At 42.6% G+C, this 18167-nt stretch overlaps 19 non-coding genes across 19 annotated transcripts; all 19 read right to left on the reverse strand.

Moving 5' to 3' along the window:
• Positions 1–565: 565 nt before the first annotated feature.
• LOC135540470 (U6 spliceosomal RNA) lies at positions 566–672 on the reverse strand. Its single transcript, XR_010455764.1, has one exon. It is a non-coding gene; the product is annotated as a U6 spliceosomal RNA (small nuclear RNA).
• Positions 673–1503: 831 nt separating this feature from the next.
• LOC135540507 (U6 spliceosomal RNA) lies at positions 1504–1610 on the reverse strand. The gene has a single exon (XR_010455800.1). It is a non-coding gene; the product is annotated as a U6 spliceosomal RNA (small nuclear RNA).
• Positions 1611–2441: 831 nt separating this feature from the next.
• Positions 2442–2548, reverse strand: LOC135540508 (U6 spliceosomal RNA). Its single transcript, XR_010455801.1, has one exon. It is a non-coding gene; the product is annotated as a U6 spliceosomal RNA (small nuclear RNA).
• An 852-nt stretch (positions 2549–3400) lies between these two features.
• Positions 3401–3507, reverse strand: LOC135540509 (U6 spliceosomal RNA). The gene has a single exon (XR_010455802.1). It is a non-coding gene; the product is annotated as a U6 spliceosomal RNA (small nuclear RNA).
• Positions 3508–4337: 830 nt separating this feature from the next.
• Positions 4338–4444, reverse strand: LOC135540472 (U6 spliceosomal RNA). The gene has a single exon (XR_010455766.1). It is a non-coding gene; the product is annotated as a U6 spliceosomal RNA (small nuclear RNA).
• An 828-nt stretch (positions 4445–5272) lies between these two features.
• LOC135540473 (U6 spliceosomal RNA) lies at positions 5273–5379 on the reverse strand. Its single transcript, XR_010455767.1, has one exon. It is a non-coding gene; the product is annotated as a U6 spliceosomal RNA (small nuclear RNA).
• Positions 5380–6218: 839 nt separating this feature from the next.
• On the reverse strand, positions 6219–6325 carry LOC135540474 (U6 spliceosomal RNA). The gene has a single exon (XR_010455768.1). It is a non-coding gene; the product is annotated as a U6 spliceosomal RNA (small nuclear RNA).
• An 827-nt stretch (positions 6326–7152) lies between these two features.
• On the reverse strand, positions 7153–7259 carry LOC135540475 (U6 spliceosomal RNA). The gene has a single exon (XR_010455769.1). It is a non-coding gene; the product is annotated as a U6 spliceosomal RNA (small nuclear RNA).
• A 905-nt stretch (positions 7260–8164) lies between these two features.
• Positions 8165–8271, reverse strand: LOC135540523 (U6 spliceosomal RNA). Its single transcript, XR_010455815.1, has one exon. It is a non-coding gene; the product is annotated as a U6 spliceosomal RNA (small nuclear RNA).
• Positions 8272–9103: 832 nt separating this feature from the next.
• LOC135540476 (U6 spliceosomal RNA) lies at positions 9104–9210 on the reverse strand. The gene has a single exon (XR_010455770.1). It is a non-coding gene; the product is annotated as a U6 spliceosomal RNA (small nuclear RNA).
• Positions 9211–10136: 926 nt separating this feature from the next.
• Positions 10137–10243, reverse strand: LOC135540510 (U6 spliceosomal RNA). The gene has a single exon (XR_010455803.1). It is a non-coding gene; the product is annotated as a U6 spliceosomal RNA (small nuclear RNA).
• Positions 10244–11087: 844 nt separating this feature from the next.
• Positions 11088–11194, reverse strand: LOC135540511 (U6 spliceosomal RNA). Its single transcript, XR_010455804.1, has one exon. It is a non-coding gene; the product is annotated as a U6 spliceosomal RNA (small nuclear RNA).
• Positions 11195–12024: 830 nt separating this feature from the next.
• Positions 12025–12131, reverse strand: LOC135540477 (U6 spliceosomal RNA). Its single transcript, XR_010455771.1, has one exon. It is a non-coding gene; the product is annotated as a U6 spliceosomal RNA (small nuclear RNA).
• An 840-nt stretch (positions 12132–12971) lies between these two features.
• Positions 12972–13078, reverse strand: LOC135540478 (U6 spliceosomal RNA). Its single transcript, XR_010455772.1, has one exon. It is a non-coding gene; the product is annotated as a U6 spliceosomal RNA (small nuclear RNA).
• Positions 13079–14023: 945 nt separating this feature from the next.
• Positions 14024–14130, reverse strand: LOC135540512 (U6 spliceosomal RNA). Its single transcript, XR_010455805.1, has one exon. It is a non-coding gene; the product is annotated as a U6 spliceosomal RNA (small nuclear RNA).
• An 838-nt stretch (positions 14131–14968) lies between these two features.
• Positions 14969–15075, reverse strand: LOC135540479 (U6 spliceosomal RNA). The gene has a single exon (XR_010455773.1). It is a non-coding gene; the product is annotated as a U6 spliceosomal RNA (small nuclear RNA).
• Positions 15076–16030: 955 nt separating this feature from the next.
• Positions 16031–16137, reverse strand: LOC135540480 (U6 spliceosomal RNA). The gene has a single exon (XR_010455774.1). It is a non-coding gene; the product is annotated as a U6 spliceosomal RNA (small nuclear RNA).
• Positions 16138–16975: 838 nt separating this feature from the next.
• On the reverse strand, positions 16976–17082 carry LOC135540513 (U6 spliceosomal RNA). The gene has a single exon (XR_010455806.1). It is a non-coding gene; the product is annotated as a U6 spliceosomal RNA (small nuclear RNA).
• An 845-nt stretch (positions 17083–17927) lies between these two features.
• On the reverse strand, positions 17928–18034 carry LOC135540514 (U6 spliceosomal RNA). Its single transcript, XR_010455807.1, has one exon. It is a non-coding gene; the product is annotated as a U6 spliceosomal RNA (small nuclear RNA).
• Positions 18035–18167: the final 133 nt, after the last annotated feature.

The following is an 18167-nucleotide window of genomic DNA, read 5'->3' on the forward strand; positions in this document are numbered from 1 at the left end:
TTTTAGTTGCTCCTCCCCAAATCTTTGTTCCCCTGCCCCGACCACTTCCCACGTTTTCTGCAACATGGCCTGGCCAAGGATACTTATAGCTAACTCCCCAATTCGTAGAGAGAGAGAGAGAGAGACTGACTTTGACGTCTGTTTAAAATGTTGTGACATTCAAGTTTGTTATGTTTAATACAACTGGACTAAAATTGAACCCAAGTCTCTCTCCAATTCATTTGTAGATATTGAATAAAGTTGGAACAGAGTGCAACCTTGTCTCACTCCCCAATTCATTTCTAAACTTTGAATAAAGTTGAACTCAGACTGCAACCGTGCCTAACTCGACAATTATTTGTCTGCATGTTGAATAAGTTGGTCTCAGGCTGCAACCTTGTCTCACTCCCCATTTCAAAATAAGGAAGGCTTCACAAATTTTCCTGTCATTTTACTGTAGACTGAGCTTCTCTCATCCAGCATTTCCCCTCCTCCTTAGACTAGACTGAGGGGAATGGGCAATTTATTCCCCCGGGTCACTACCGCCGAATCTTCTCTGTTTGGTTCCAATTTCTCAACGTGTGAGGAAAATAAGGAGCGCTTCACGGATTTGCGTGTCATCCTTTCGCAGGGGCCATGCTAATCTTCTCTGTATCGATCCAATTTTAGTATATGTGCTGCCAAAGCGAGCACAATGCAGAGGTATGAGAGGCCCTCATATATAGATCACAACCCCTCTGAAGGTTCTGGTCATGGTTGGGGTCAAACAGAGTTCAGACCCTCAAAAACCACCCCTAGAATATTGCTGTGATGTTGAAACTTTCTTTGGAGATGTAGAACTTGAAATAGAATTGACTTTAGATTTTTTAAAGATTGATCTTAGACTAAAATGTAGTTTAAAAACAAAGCCTTTTATGATTCAGGACTCTTGGTCTGTAACCCCTCCCTCACCTGCTGCTTTTAGTTGCTCCTCCCCAAATCTTTGTTCCCCTGCCCCGACCACTTCCCACGTTTTCTGCAACATGGCCTGGCCAAGGATACTTATAGCTAACTCCCCAATTCGAGAGAGAGAGAGAGAGAGAGACTGACTTTGACGTCTGTTTAAAATGTTGTGACATTCAAGTTTGTTATGTTTAATACAACTGGACTAAAATTGAACCCAAGTCTCTCTCCAATTCATTTGTAGATATTGAATAAAGTTGGAACAGAGTGCAACCTTGTCTCACTCCCCAATTCATTTCTAAACTTTGAATAAAGTTGAACTCAGACTGCAACCGTGCCTAACTCGACAATTATTTGTCTGCATGTTGAATAAGTTGGTCTCAGGCTGCAACCTTGTCTCACTCCCCATTTCAAAATAAGGAAGGCTTCACAAATTTTCCTGTCATTCTACTGTAGACTGAGCTTCTCTCATCCAGCATTTCCCCTCCTCCTTAGACTAGACTGAGGGGAATGGACAATTTATTCCCCCGGGTCACTACCGCCGAATCTTCTCTGTTTGGTTCCAATTTCTCAACGTGTGAGGAAAATAAGGAGCGCTTCACGGATTTGCGTGTCATCCTTTCGCAGGGGCCATGCTAATCTTCTCTGTATCGATCCAATTTTAGTATATGTGCTGCCAAAGCGAGCACAATGCAGAGGTATGAGAGGCCCTCATATATAGATCACAACCCCTCTGAAGGTTCTGGTCATGGTTGGGGTCAAACAGAGTTCAGACCCTCAAAAACCACCCCTAGAATATTGCTGTGATGTTGAAACTTTCTTTGGAGATGTAGAACTTGAAATAGAATTGACTTTAGATTTTTTAAAGATTGATCTTAGACTAAAATGTAGTTTTAAAACAAAGCCTTTTATGATTCAGGACTCTTGGTCTGTAACCCCTCCCTCACCTGCTGCTTTTAGTTGCTCCTCCCCAAATCTTTGTTCCCCTGCCCCGACCACTTCCCACGTTTTCTGCAACATGGCCTGGCCAAGGATACTTATAGCTAACTCCCCAATTCGTAGAGAGAGAGAGAGAGAGACTGACTTTGACGTCTGTTTAAAATGTTGTGACATTCAAGTTTGTTATGTTTAATACAACTGGACTAAAATTGAACCCAAGTCTCTCTCCAATTCATTTGTAGATATTGAATAAAGTTGGAACAGAGTGCAACCTTGTCTCACTCCCCAATTCATTTCTAAACTTTGAATAAAGTTGAACTCAGACTGCAACCGTGCCTAACTCGACAATTATTTGTCTGCATGTTGAATAAGTTGGTCTCAGGCTGCAACCTTGTCTCACTCCCCCATTTCAAAATAAGGAAGGCTTCACAAATTTTCCTGTCATTCTACTGTAGACTGAGCTTCTCTCATCCAGCATTTCCCCTCCTCCTTAGACTAGACTGAGGGGAATGGACAATTTATTCCCCCGGGTCACTACCGCCGAATCTTCTCTGTTTGGTTCCAATTTCTCAACGTGTGAGGAAAATAAGGAGCGCTTCACGGATTTGCGTGTCATCCTTTCGCAGGGGCCATGCTAATCTTCTCTGTATCGATCCAATTTTAGTATATGTGCTGCCAAAGCGAGCACAATGCAGAGGTATGAGAGGCCCTCATATATAGATCACAACCCCTCTGAAGGTTCTGGTCATGGTTGGGGTCAAACAGAGTTCAGACCCTCAAAAACCACCCCTAGAATATTGCTGTGATGTTGAAACTTTCTTTGGAGATGTAGAACTTGAAATAGAATTGACTTTAGATTTTTTAAAGATTGATCTTAGACTAAAATGTAGTTTTAAAACAAAGCCTTTTATGATTCAGGACTCTTGGTCTGTAACCCCTCCCTCACCTGCTGCTTTTAGTTGCTCCTCCCCAAATCTTTGTTCCCCTGCCCCGACCACTTCCCACGTTTTCTGCAACATGGCCTGGCCAAGGATACTTATAGCTAACTCCCCAATTCGTAGAGAGAGAGAGAGAGAGACTGACTTTGACGTCTGTTTAAAATGTTGTGACATTCAAGTTTGTTATGTTTAATACAACTGGACTAAAATTGAACCCAAGTCTCTCTCCAATTCATTTGTAGATATTGAATAAAGTTGGAACAGAGTGCAACCTTGTCTCACTCCCCAATTCATTTCTAAACTTTGAATAAAGTTGAACTCAGACTGCAACCGTGCCTAACTCGACAATTATTTGTCTGCATGTTGAATAAGTTGGTCTCAGGCTGCAACCTTGTCTCACTCCCCATTTCAAAATAAGGAAGGCTTCACAAATTTTCCTGTCATTCTACTGTAGACTGAGCTTCTCTCATCCAGCATTTCCCTCCTCCTTAGACTAGACTGAGGGGAATGGACCATTTATTCCCCCGGGTCACTACCAATCTTCCTGTTTGGTTCCAATCTTCTCTGTTTGGTTCCAATTTCTCTGTGTCTCGACGTGTGAGGAAAATAAGGAGCGCTTCACGGATTTGCGTGTCATCCTTTCGCAGGGGCCATGCTAATCTTCTCTGTATCGATCCAATTTTAGTATATGTGCTGCCAAAGCGAGCACAATGCAGAGGTATGAGAGGCCCTCATATATAGATCACAACCCCTCTGAAGGTTCTGGTCATGGTTGGGGTCAAACAGAGTTCAGACCCTCAAAAACCACCCCTAGAATATTGCTGTGATGTTGAAACTTTCTTTGGAGATGTAGAACTTGAAATAGAATTGACTTTAGATTTTTTAAAGATTGATCTTAGACTAAAATGTAGTTTTAAAACAAAGCCTTTTATGATTCAGGACTCTTGGTCTGTAACCCCTCCCTCACCTGCTGCTTTTAGTTGCTCCTCCCCAAATCTTTGTTCCCCTGCCCCGACCACTTCCCACGTTTTCTGCAACATGGCCTGGCCAAGGATACTTATAGCTAACTCCCCAATTCGAGAGAGAGAGAGAGAGAGACTGACTTTGACGTCTGTTTAAAATGTTGTGACATTCAAGTTTGTTATGTTTAATACAACTGGACTAAAATTGAACCCAAGTCTCTCTCCAATTCATTTGTAGATATTGAATAAAGTTGGAACAGAGTGCAACCTTGTCTCACTCCCCAATTCATTTCTAAACTTTGAATAAAGTTGAACTCAGACTGCAACCGTGCCTAACTCGACAATTATTTGTCTGCATGTTGAATAAGTTGGTCTCAGGCTGCAACCTTGTCTCACTCCCCATTTCAAAATAAGGAAGGCTTCACAAATTTTCCTGTCATTCTACTGTAGACTGAGCTTCTCTCATCCAGCATTTCCCCTCCTCCTTAGACTAGACTGAGGGGAATGGACCATTTATTCCCCCCGGGTCACTACCGCCGAATCTTCTCTGTTTGGTTCCAATTTCTCAACGTGTGAGGAAAATAAGGAGCGCTTCACGGATTTGCGTGTCATCCTTTCGCAGGGGCCATGCTAATCTTCTCTGTATCGATCCAATTTTAGTATATGTGCTGCCAAAGCGAGCACAATGCAGAGGTATGAGAGGCCCTCATATATAGATCACAACCCCTCTGAAGGTTCTGGTCATGGTTGGGGTCAAACAGAGTTCAGACCCTCAAAAACCACCCCTAGAATATTGCTGTGATGTTGAAACTTTCTTTGGAGATGTAGAACTTGAAATAGAATTGACTTTAGATTTTTTAAAGATTGATCTTAGACTAAAATGTAGTTTTAAAACAAAGCCTTTTATGATTCAGGACTCTTGGTCTGTAACCCCTCCCTCACCTGCTGCTTTTAGTTGCTCCTCCCCAAATCTTTGTTCCCCTGCCCCGACCACTTCCCACGTTTTCTGCAACATGGCCTGGCCAAGGATACTTATAGCTAACTCCCCAATTCGTAGAGAGAGAGAGAGACTGACTTTGACGTCTGTTTAAAATGTTGTGACATTCAAGTTTGTTATGTTTAATACAACTGGACTAAAATTGAACCCAAGTCTCTCTCCAATTCATTTGTAGATATTGAATAAAGTTGGAACAGAGTGCAACCTTGTCTCACTCCCCAATTCATTTCTAAACTTTGAATAAAGTTGAACTCAGACTGCAACCGTGCCTAACTCGACAATTATTTGTCTGCATGTTGAATAAGTTGGTCTCAGGCTGCAACCTTGTCTCACTCCCCCATTTCAAAATAAGGAAGGCTTCACAAATTTTCCTGTCATTCTACTGTAGACTGAGCTTCTCTCATCCAGCATTTCCCCTCCTCCTTAGACTAGACTGAGGGGAATGGACAATTTATTCCCCCCGGGTCACTACCGCCGAATCTTCTCTGTTTGGTTCCAATTTCTCAACGTGTGAGGAAAATAAGGAGCGCTTCACGGATTTGCGTGTCATCCTTTCGCAGGGGCCATGCTAATCTTCTCTGTATCGATCCAATTTTAGTATATGTGCTGCCAAAGCGAGCACAATGCAGAGGTATGAGAGGCCCTCATATATAGATCACAACCCCTCTGAAGGTTCTGGTCATGGTTGGGGTCAAACAGAGTTCAGACCCTCAAAAACCACCCCTAGAATATTGCTGTGATGTTGAAACTTTCTTTGGAGATGTAGAACTTGAAATAGAATTGACTTTAGATTTTTTAAAGATTGATCTTAGACTAAAATGTAGTTTTAAAACAAAGCCTTTTATGATTCAGGACTCTTGGTCTGTAACCCCTCCCTCACCTGCTGCTTTTAGTTGCTCCTCCCCAAATCTTTGTTCCCCTGCCCCGACCACTTCCCACGTTTTCTGCAACATGGCCTGGCCAAGGATACTTATAGCTAACTCCCCAATTCGTAGAGAGAGAGAGAGAGAGAGACTGACTTTGACGTCTGTTTAAAATGTTGTGACATTCAAGTTTGTTATGTTTAATACAACTGGACTAAAATTGAACCCAAGTCTCTCTCCAATTCATTTGTAGATATTGAATAAAGTTGGAACAGAGTGCAACCTTGTCTCACTCCCCAATTCATTTCTAAACTTTGAATAAAGTTGAACTCAGACTGCAACCGTGCCTAACTCGACAATTATTTGTCTGCATGTTGAATAAGTTGGTCTCAGGCTGCAACCTTGTCTCACTCCCCATTTCAAAATAAGGAAGGCTTCACAAATTTTCCTGTCATTCTACTGTAGACTGAGCTTCTCTCATCCAGCATTTCCCCTCCTCCTTAGACTAGACTGAGGGGAATGGACCATTTATTCCCCCCGGGTCACTACCGCCGAATCTTCTCTGTTTGGTTCCAATTTCTCTTTCTCAACGTGTGAGGAAAATAAGGAGCGCTTCACGGATTTGCGTGTCATCCTTTCGCAGGGGCCATGCTAATCTTCTCTGTATCGATCCAATTTTAGTATATGTGCTGCCAAAGCGAGCACAATGCAGAGGTATGAGAGGCCCTCATATATAGATCACAACCCCTCTGAAGGTTCTGGTCATGGTTGGGGTCAAACAGAGTTCAGACCCTCAAAAACCACCCCTAGAATATTGCTGTGATGTTGAAACTTTCTTTGGAGATGTAGAACTTGAAATAGAATTGACTTTAGATTTTTTAAAGATTGATCTTAGACTAAAATGTAGTTTAAAAACAAAGCCTTTTATGATTCAGGACTCTTGGTCTGTAACCCCTCCCTCACCTGCTGCTTTTAGTTGCTCCTCCCCAAATCTTTGTTCCCCTGCCCCGACCACTTCCCACGTTTTCTGCAACATGGCCTGGCCAAGGATACTTATAGCTAACTCCCCAATTAGAGAGAGAGAGAGAGAGACTGACTTTGACGTCTGTTTAAAATGTTGTGACATTCAAGTTTGTTATGTTTAATACAACTGGACTAAAATTGAACCCAAGTCTCTCTCCAATTCATTTGTAGATATTGAATAAAGTTGGAACAGAGTGCAACCTTGTCTCACTCCCCAATTCATTTCTAAACTTTGAATAAAGTTGAACTCAGACTGCAACCGTGCCTAACTCGACAATTATTTGTCTGCATGTTGAATAAGTTGGTCTCAGGCTGCAACCTTGTCTCACTCCCCATTTCAAAATAAGGAAGGCTTCACAAATTTTCCTGTCATTTTACTGTAGACTGAGCTTCTCTCATCCAGCATTTCCCCTCCTCCTTAGACTAGACTGAGGGGAATGGGCAATTTATTCCCCCGGGTCACTACCGCCGAATCTTCTCTGTTTGGTTCCAATTTCTCAACGTGTGAGGAAAATAAGGAGCGCTTCACGGATTTGCGTGTCATCCTTTCGCAGGGGCCATGCTAATCTTCTCTGTATCGATCCAATTTTAGTATATGTGCTGCCAAAGCGAGCACAATGCAGAGGTATGAGAGGCCCTCATATATAGATCACAACCCCTCTGAAGGTTCTGGTCATGGTTGGGGTCAAACAGAGTTCAGACCCTCAAAAACCACCCCTAGAATATTGCTGTGATGTTGAAACTTTCTTTGGAGATGTAGAACTTGAAATAGAATTGACTTTAGATTTTTTAAAGATTGATCTTAGACTAAAATGTAGTTTTAAAACAAAGCCTTTTATGATTCAGGACTCTTGGTCTGTAACCCCTCCCTCACCTGCTGCTTTTAGTTGCTCCTCCCCAAATCTTTGTTCCCCTGCCCCGACCACTTCCCACGTTTTCTGCAACATGGCCTGGCCAAGGATACTTATAGCTAACTCCCCAATTCGAGAGAGAGAGAGAGAGAGAGAGAGAGAGAGAGAGAGAGAGAGAGAGAGAGAGAGAGAGAGAGAGAGAGAGAGAGAGAGAGAGAGACTGACTTTGACGTCTGTTTAAAATGTTGTGACATTCAAGTTTGTTATGTTTAATACAACTGGACTAAAATTGAACCCAAGTCTCTCTCCAATTCATTTGTAGATATTGAATAAAGTTGGAACAGAGTGCAACCTTGTCTCACTCCCCAATTCATTTCTAAACTTTGAATAAAGTTGAACTCAGACTGCAACCGTGCCTAACTCGACAATTATTTGTCTGCATGTTGAATAAGTTGGTCTCAGGCTGCAACCTTGTCTCACTCCCCCATTTCAAAATAAGGAAGGCTTCACAAATTTTCCTGTCATTCTACTGTAGACTGAGCTTCTCTCATCCAGCATTTCCCCTCCTCCTTAGACTAGACTGAGGGGAATGGACCATTTATTCCCCCCGGGTCACTACCGCCCAATCTTCTCTGTTTGGTTCCAATTTCTCTGTGTCTCGACGTGTGAGGAAAATAAGGAGCGCTTCACGGATTTGCGTGTCATCCTTTCGCAGGGTCCATGCTAATCTTCTCTGTATCAATCCAATTTTAGTATATGTGCTGCCAAAGCGAGCACAATGCAGAGGTATGAGAGGCCCTCATATATAGATCACAACCCCTCTGAAGGTTCTGGTCATGGTTGGGGTCAAACAGAGTTCAGACCCTCAAAAACCACCCCTAGAATATTGCTGTGATGTTGAAACTTTCTTTGGAGATGTAGAACTTGAAATAGAATTGACTTTAGATTTTTTAAAGATTGATCTTAGACTAAAATGTAGTTTTAAAACAAAGCCTTTTATGATTCAGGACTCTTGGTCTGTAACCCCTCCCTCACCTGCTGCTTTTAGTTGCTCCTCCCCAAATCTTTGTTCCCCTGCCCCGACCACTTCCCACGTTTTCTGCAACATGGCCTGGCCAAGGATACTTATAGCTAACTCCCCAATTCGTAGAGAGAGAGAGAGAGAGACTGACTTTGACGTCTGTTTAAAATGTTGTGACATTCAAGTTTGTTATGTTTAATACAACTGGACTAAAATTGAACCCAAGTCTCTCTCCAATTCATTTGTAGATATTGAATAAAGTTGGAACAGAGTGCAACCTTGTCTCACTCCCCAATTCATTTCTAAACTTTGAATAAAGTTGAACTCAGACTGCAACCGTGCCTAACTCGACAATTATTTGTCTGCATGTTGAATAAGTTGGTCTCAGGCTGCAACCTTGTCTCACTCCCCCATTTCAAAATAAGGAAGGCTTCACAAATTTTCCTGTCATTCTACTGTAGACTGAGCTTCTCTCATCCAGCATTTCCCCTCCTCCTTAGACTAGACTGAGGGGAATGGACAATTTATTCCCCCCGGGTCACTACCGCCGAATCTTCTCTGTTTGGTTCCAATTTCTCAACGTGTGAGGAAAATAAGGAGCGCTTCACGGATTTGCGTGTCATCCTTTCGCAGGGGCCATGCTAATCTTCTCTGTATCGATCCAATTTTAGTATATGTGCTGCCAAAGCGAGCACAATGCAGAGGTATGAGAGGCCCTCATATATAGATCACAACCCCTCTGAAGGTTCTGGTCATGGTTGGGGTCAAACAGAGTTCAGACCCTCAAAAACCACCCCTAGAATATTGCTGTGATGTTGAAACTTTCTTTGGAGATGTAGAACTTGAAATAGAATTGACTTTAGATTTTTTAAAGATTGATCTTAGACTAAAATGTAGTTTAAAAACAAAGCCTTTTATGATTCAGGACTCTTGGTCTGTAACCCCTCCCTCACCTGCTGCTTTTAGTTGCTCCTCCCCAAATCTTTGTTCCCCTGCCCCGACCACTTCCCACGTTTTCTGCAACATGGCCTGGCCAAGGATACTTATAGCTAACTCCCCAATTCGTAGAGAGAGAGAGAGAGAGAGAGAGAGAGAGAGAGAGAGAGAGAGAGAGAGAGAGAGAGAGAGAGAGAGAGAGAGAGAGAGAGAGAGAGAGAGAGAGAGAGAGAGAGAGAGAGACTGACTTTGACGTCTGTTTAAAATGTTGTGACATTCAAGTTTGTTATGTTTAATACAACTGGACTAAAATTGAACCCAAGTCTCTCTCCAATTCATTTGTAGATATTGAATAAAGTTGGAACAGAGTGCAACCTTGTCTCACTCCCCAATTCATTTCTAAACTTTGAATAAAGTTGAACTCAGACTGCAACCGTGCCTAACTCGACAATTATTTGTCTGCATGTTGAATAAGTTGGTCTCAGGCTGCAACCTTGTCTCACTCCCCCATTTCAAAATAAGGAAGGCTTCACAAATTTTCCTGTCATTTTACTGTAGACTGAGCTTCTCTCATCCAGCATTTCCCCTCCTCCTTAGACTAGACTGAGGGGAATGGACCATTTATTCCCCCCGGGTCACTACCGCCGAATCTTCTCTGTTTGGTTCCAATTTCTCAACGTGTGAGGAAAATAAGGAGCGCTTCACGGATTTGCGTGTCATCCTTTCGCAGGGGCCATGCTAATCTTCTCTGTATCGATCCAATTTTAGTATATGTGCTGCCAAAGCGAGCACAATGCAGAGGTATGAGAGGCCCTCATATATAGATCACAACCCCTCTGAAGGTTCTGGTCATGGTTGGGGTCAAACAGAGTTCAGACCCTCAAAAACCACCCCTAGAATATTGCTGTGATGTTGAAACTTTCTTTGGAGATGTAGAACTTGAAATAGAATTGACTTTAGATTTTTTAAAGATTGATCTTAGACTAAAATGTAGTTTAAAAACAAAGCCTTTTATGATTCAGGACTCTTGGTCTGTAACCCCTCCCTCACCTGCTGCTTTTAGTTGCTCCTCCCCAAGTCTTTGTTCCCCTGCCCCGACCACTTCCCACGTTTTCTGCAACATGGCCTGGCCAAGGATACTTATAGCTAACTCCCCAATTCGTAGAGAGAGAGAGAGAGAGAGAGAGACTGACTTTGACGTCTGTTTAAAATGTTGTGACATTCAAGTTTGTTATGTTTAATACAACTGGACTAAAATTGAACCCAAGTCTCTCTCCAATTCATTTGTAGATATTGAATAAAGTTGGAACAGAGTGCAACCTTGTCTCACTCCCCAATTCATTTCTAAACTTTGAATAAAGTTGAACTCAGACTGCAACCGTGCCTAACTCGACAATTATTTGTCTGCATGTTGAATAAGTTGGTCTCAGGCTGCAACCTTGTCTCACTCCCCATTTCAAAATAAGGAAGGCTTCACAAATTTTCCTGTCATTTTACTGTAGACTGAGCTTCTCTCATCCAGCATTTCCCCTCCTCCTTAGACTAGACTGAGGGGAATGGACCATTTATTCCCCCGGGTCACTACCGCCCAATCTTCTCTGTTTGGTTCCAATTTCTCTGTGTCTCGACGTGTGAGGAAAATAAGGAGCGCTTCACGGATTTGCGTGTCATCCTTTCGCAGGGGCCATGCTAATCTTCTCTGTATCGATCCAATTTTAGTATATGTGCTGCCAAAGCGAGCACAATGCAGAGGTATGAGAGGCCCTCATATATAGATCACAACCCCTCTGAAGGTTCTGGTCATGGTTGGGGTCAAACAGAGTTCAGACCCTCAAAAACCACCCCTAGAATATTGCTGTGATGTTGAAACTTTCTTTGGAGATGTAGAACTTGAAATAGAATTGACTTTAGATTTTTTAAAGATTGATCTTAGACTAAAATGTAGTTTAAAAACAAAGCCTTTTATGATTCAGGACTCTTGGTCTGTAACCCCTCCCTCACCTGCTGCTTTTAGTTGCTCCTCCCCAAGTCTTTGTTCCCCTGCCCCGACCACTTCCCACGTTTTCTGCAACATGGCCTGGCCAAGGATACTTATAGCTAACTCCCCAATTCGTAGAGAGAGAGAGAGAGAGACTGACTTTGACGTCTGTTTAAAATGTTGTGACATTCAAGTTTGTTATGTTTAATACAACTGGACTAAAATTGAACCCAAGTCTCTCTCCAATTCATTTGTAGATATTGAATAAAGTTGGAACAGAGTGCAACCTTGTCTCACTCCCCAATTCATTTCTAAACTTTGAATAAAGTTGAACTCAGACTGCAACCGTGCCTAACTCGACAATTATTTGTCTGCATGTTGAATAAGTTGGTCTCAGGCTGCAACCTTGTCTCACTCCCCATTTCAAAATAAGGAAGGCTTCACAAATTTTCCTGTCATTTTACTGTAGACTGAGCTTCTCTCATCCAGCATTTCCCCTCCTCCTTAGACTAGACTGAGGGGAATGGACAATTTATTCCCCCGGGTCACTACCGCCGAATCTTCTCTGTTTGGTTCCAATTTCTCAACGTGTGAGGAAAATAAGGAGCGCTTCACGGATTTGCGTGTCATCCTTTCGCAGGGGCCATGCTAATCTTCTCTGTATCGATCCAATTTTAGTATATGTGCTGCCAAAGCGAGCACAATGCAGAGGTATGAGAGGCCCTCATATATAGATCACAACCCCTCTGAAGGTTCTGGTCATGGTTGGGGTCAAACAGAGTTCAGACCCTCAAAAACCACCCCTAGAATATTGCTGTGATGTTGAAACTTTCTTTGGAGATGTAGAACTTGAAATAGAATTGACTTTAGATTTTTTAAAGATTGATCTTAGACTAAAATGTAGTTTAAAAACAAAGCCTTTTATGATTCAGGACTCTTGGTCTGTAACCCCTCCCTCACCTGCTGCTTTTAGTTGCTCCTCCCCAAGTCTTTGTTCCCCTGCCCCGACCACTTCCCACGTTTTCTGCAACATGGCCTGGCCAAGGATACTTATAGCTAACTCCCCAATTCGTAGAGAGAGAGAGAGAGAGAGACTGACTTTGACGTCTGTTTAAAATGTTGTGACATTCAAGTTTGTTATGTTTAATACAACTGGACTAAAATTGAACCCAAGTCTCTCTCCAATTCATTTGTAGATATTGAATAAAGTTGGAACAGAGTGCAACCTTGTCTCACTCCCCAATTCATTTCTAAACTTTGAATAAAGTTGAACTCAGACTGCAACCGTGCCTAACTCGACAATTATTTGTCTGCATGTTGAATAAGTTGGTCTCAGGCTGCAACCTTGTCTCACTCCCCATTTCAAAATAAGGAAGGCTTCACAAATTTTCCTGTCATTCTACTGTAGACTGAGCTTCTCTCATCCAGCATTTCCCCTCCTCCTTAGACTAGACTGAGGGGAATGGACAATTTATTCCCCCGGGTCACTACCGCCCAATCTTCTCTGTTTGGTTCCAATTTCTCTGTGTCTCGACGTGTGAGGAAAATAAGGAGCGCTTCACGGATTTGCGTGTCATCCTTTCGCAGGGGCCATGCTAATCTTCTCTGTATCGATCCAATTTTAGTATATGTGCTGCCAAAGCGAGCACAATGCAGAGGTATGAGAGGCCCTCATATATAGATCACAACCCCTCTGAAGGTTCTGGTCATGGTTGGGGTCAAACAGAGTTCAGACCCTCAAAAACCACCCCTAGAATATTGCTGTGATGTTGAAACTTTCTTTGGAGATGTAGAACTTGAAATAGAATTGACTTTAGATTTTTTAAAGATTGATCTTAGACTAAAATGTAGTTTAAAAACAAAGCCTTTTATGATTCAGGACTCTTGGTCTGTAACCCCTCCCTCACCTGCTGCTTTTAGTTGCTCCTCCCCAAGTCTTTGTTCCCCTGCCCCGACCACTTCCCACGTTTTCTGCAACATGGCCTGGCCAAGGATACTTATAGCTAACTCCCCAATTAGAGAGAGAGAGAGAGAGAGAGAGAGAGAGAGAGAGAGAGAGAGAGAGAGAGAGAGAGAGAGAGAGAGAGAGAGAGAGAGAGAGAGAGAGAGAGAGAGAGACTGAGACGTAGAGAGAGAGAGAGAGAGAGACTGACTTTGACGTCTGTTTAAAATGTTGTGACATTCAAGTTTGTTATGTTTAATACAACTGGACTAAAATTGAACCCAAGTCTCTCTCCAATTCATTTGTAGATATTGAATAAAGTTGGAACAGAGTGCAACCTTGTCTCACTCCCCAATTCATTTCTAAACTTTGAATAAAGTTGAACTCAGACTGCAACCGTGCCTAACTCGACAATTATTTGTCTGCATGTTGAATAAGTTGGTCTCAGGCTGCAACCTTGTCTCACTCCCCATTTCAAAATAAGGAAGGCTTCACAAATTTTCCTGTCATTCTACTGTAGACTGAGCTTCTCTCATCCAGCATTTCCCCTCCTCCTTAGACTAGACTGAGGGGAATGGACCATTTATTCCCCCGGGTCACTACCGCCCAATCTTCTCTGTTTGGTTCCAATTTCTCTTTCTCGACGTGTGAGGAAAATAAGGAGCGCTTCACGGATTTGCGTGTCATCCTTTCGCAGGGGCCATGCTAATCTTCTCTGTATCGATCCAATTTTAGTATATGTGCTGCCAAAGCGAGCACAATGCAGAGGTATGAGAGGCCCTCATATATAGATCACAACCCCTCTGAAGGTTCTGGTCATGGTTGGGGTCAAACAGAGTTCAGACCCTCAAAAACCACCCCTAGAATATTGCTGTGATGTTGAAACTTTCTTTGGAGATGTAGAACTTGAAATAGAATTGACTTTAGATTTTTTAAAGATTGATCTTAGACTAAAATGTAGTTTAAAAACAAAGCCTTTTATGATTCAGGACTCTTGGTCTGTAACCCCTCCCTCACCTGCTGCTTTTAGTTGCTCCTCCCCAAGTCTTTGTTCCCCTGCCCCGACCACTTCCCACGTTTTCTGCAACATGGCCTGGCCAAGGATACTTATAGCTAACTCCCCAATTCGTAGAGAGAGAGAGAGAGAGACTGACTTTGACGTCTGTTTAAAATGTTGTGACATTCAAGTTTGTTATGTTTAATACAACTGGACTAAAATTGAACCCAAGTCTCTCTCCAATTCATTTGTAGATATTGAATAAAGTTGGAACAGAGTGCAACCTTGTCTCACTCCCCAATTCATTTCTAAACTTTGAATAAAGTTGAACTCAGACTGCAACCGTGCCTAACTCGACAATTATTTGTCTGCATGTTGAATAAGTTGGTCTCAGGCTGCAACCTTGTCTCACTCCCCATTTCAAAATAAGGAAGGCTTCACAAATTTTCCTGTCATTCTACTGTAGACTGAGCTTCTCTCATCCAGCATTTCCCCTCCTCCTTAGACTAGACTGAGGGGAATGGACCATTTATTCCCCCCGGGTCACTACCGCCCAATCTTCTCTGTTTGGTTCCATTTCTCTGTGTCTCGACGTGTGAGGAAAATAAGGAGCGCTTCACGGATTTGCGTGTCATCCTTTCGCAGGGGCCATGCTAATCTTCTCTGTATCGATCCAATTTTAGTATATGTGCTGCCAAAGCGAGCACAATGCAGAGGTATGAGAGGCCCTCATATATAGATCACAACCCCTCTGAAGGTTCTGGTCATGGTTGGGGTCAAACAGAGTTCAGACCCTCAAAAACCACCCCTAGAATATTGCTGTGATGTTGAAACTTTCTTTGGAGATGTAGAACTTGAAATAGAATTGACTTTAGATTTTTTAAAGATTGATCTTAGACTAAAATGTAGTTTAAAAACAAAGCCTTTTATGATTCAGGACTCTTGGTCTGTAACCCCTCCCTCACCTGCTGCTTTTAGTTGCTCCTCCCCAAGTCTTTGTTCCCCTGCCCCGACCACTTCCCACGTTTTCTGCAACATGGCCTGGCCAAGGATACTTATAGCTAACTCCCCAATTCGTAGAGAGAGAGAGAGAGAGAGAGAGAGAGAGAGAGAGAGAGAGAGAGAGAGAGAGAGAGAGAGAGAGAGAGAGAGAGAGAGAGAGAGAGAGAGAGAGAGAGAGAGAGAGAGAGAGAGAGAGAGAGAGAGAGAGAGAGACTGACTTTGACGTCTGTTTAAAATGTTGTGACATTCAAGTTTGTTATGTTTAATACAACTGGACTAAAATTGAACCCAAGTCTCTCTCCAATTCATTTGTAGATATTGAATAAAGTTGGAACAGAGTGCAACCTTGTCTCACTCCCCAATTCATTTCTAAACTTTGAATAAAGTTGAACTCAGACTGCAACCGTGCCTAACTCGACAATTATTTGTCTGCATGTTGAATAAGTTGGTCTCAGGCTGCAACCTTGTCTCACTCCCCATTTCAAAATAAGGAAGGCTTCACAAATTTTCCTGTCATTCTACTGTAGACTGAGCTTCTCTCATCCAGCATTTCCCCTCCTCCTTAGACTAGACTGAGGGGAATGGACCATTTATTCCCCCGGGTCACTACCGCCCAATCTTCTCTGTTTGGTTCCATTTCTCTGTGTCTCGACGTGTGAGGAAAATAAGGAGCGCTTCACGGATTTGCGTGTCATCCTTTCGCAGGGGCCATGCTAATCTTCTCTGTATCGATCCAATTTTAGTATATGTGCTGCCAAAGCGAGCACAATGCAGAGGTATGAGAGGCCCTCATATATAGATCACAACCCCTCTGAAGGTTCTGGTCATGGTTGGGGTCAAACAGAGTTCAGACCCTCAAAAACCACCCCTAGAATATTGCTGTGATGTTGAAACTTTCTTTGGAGATGTAGAACTTGAAATAGAATTGACTTTAGATTTTTTAAAGATTGATCTTAGACTAAAATGTAGTTTAAAAACAAAGCCTTTTATGATTCAGGACTCTTGGTCTGTAACCCCTCCCTCACCTGCTGCTTTTAGTTGCTCCTCCCCAAGTCTTTGTTCCCCTGCCCCGACCACTTCCCACGTTTTCTGCAACATGGCCTGGCCAAGGATACTTATAGCTAACTCCCCAATTCGTAGAGAGAGAGAGAGAGAGAGAGAGAGACTGACTTTGACGTCTGTTTAAAATGTTGTGACATTCAAGTTTGTTATGTTTAATACAACTGGACTAAAATTGAACCCAAGTCTCTCTCCAATTCATTTGTAGATATTGAATAAAGTTGGAACAGAGTGCAACCTTGTCTCACTCCCCAATTCATTTCTAAACTTTGAATAAAGTTGAACTCAGACTGCAACCGTGCCTAACTCGACAATTATTTGTCTGCATGTTGAATAAGTTGGTCTCAGGCTGCAACCTTGTCTCACTCCCCATTTCAAAATAAGGAAGGCTTCACAAATTTTCCTGTCATTCTACTGTAGACTGAGCTTCTCTCATCCAGCATTTCCCCTCCTCCTTAGACTAGACTGAGGGGAATGGACAATTTATTCCCCCGGGTCACTACCGCCGAATCTTCTCTGTTTGGTTCCAATTTCTCAACGTGTGAGGAAAATAAGGAGCGCTTCACGGATTTGCGTGTCATCCTTTCGCAGGGGCCATGCTAATCTTCTCTGTATCGATCCAATTTTAGTATATGTGCTGCCAAAGCGAGCACAATGCAGAGGTATGAGAGGCCCTCATATATAGATCACAACCCCTCTGAAGGTTCTGGTCATGGTTGGGGTCAAACAGAGTTCAGACCCTCAAAAACCACCCCTAGAATATTGCTGTGATGTTGAAACTTTCTTTGGAGATGTAGAACTTGAAATAGAATTGACTTTAGATTTTTTAAAGATTGATCTTAGACTAAAATGTAGTTTAAAAACAAAGCCTTTTATGATTCAGGACTCTTGGTCTGTAACCCCTCCCTCACCTGCTGCTTTTAGTTGCTCCTCCCCAAGTCTTTGTTCCCCTGCCCCGACCACTTCCCACGTTTTCTGCAACATGGCCTGGCCAAGGATACTTATAGCTAACTCCCCAATTCGTAGAGAGAGAGAGAGAGAGAGAGAGAGAGACTGACTTTGACGTCTGTTTAAAATGTTGTGACATTCAAGTTTGTTATGTTTAATACAACTGGACTAAAATTGAACCCAAGTCTCTCTCCAATTCATTTGTAGATATTGAATAAAGTTGGAACAGAGTGCAACCTTGTCTCACTCCCCAATTCATTTCTAAACTTTGAATAAAGTTGAACTCAGACTGCAACCGTGCCTAACTCGACAATTATTTGTCTGCATGTTGAATAAGTTGGTCTCAGGCTGCAACCTTGTCTCACTCCCCATTTCAAAATAAGGAAGGCTTCACAAATTTTCCTGTCATTCTACTGTAGACTGAGCTTCTCTCATCCAGCATTTCCCCTCCTCCTTAGACTAGACTGAGGGGAATGGACCATTTATTCCCCCGGGTCACTACCGCCGAATCTTCTCTGTTTGGTTCCAATTTCTCTGTGTGACGTGTGAGGAAAATAAGGAGCGCTTCACGGATTTGCGTGTCATCCTTTCGCAGGGGCCATGCTAATCTTCTCTGTATCGATCCAATTTTAGTATATGTGCTGCCAAAGCGAGCACAATGCAGAGGTATGAGAGGCCCTCATATATAGATCACAACCCCTCTGAAGGTTCTGGTCATGGTTGGGGTCAAACAGAGTTCAGACCCTCAAAAACCACCCCTAGAATATTGCTGTGATGTTGAAACTTTCTT

This window comes from Oncorhynchus masou, chromosome 5, assembly GCF_036934945.1.
Source record: "Oncorhynchus masou masou isolate Uvic2021 chromosome 5, UVic_Omas_1.1, whole genome shotgun sequence".
In the NCBI taxonomy this organism is placed as follows: Eukaryota; Metazoa; Chordata; class Actinopteri; order Salmoniformes; family Salmonidae; genus Oncorhynchus; species Oncorhynchus masou.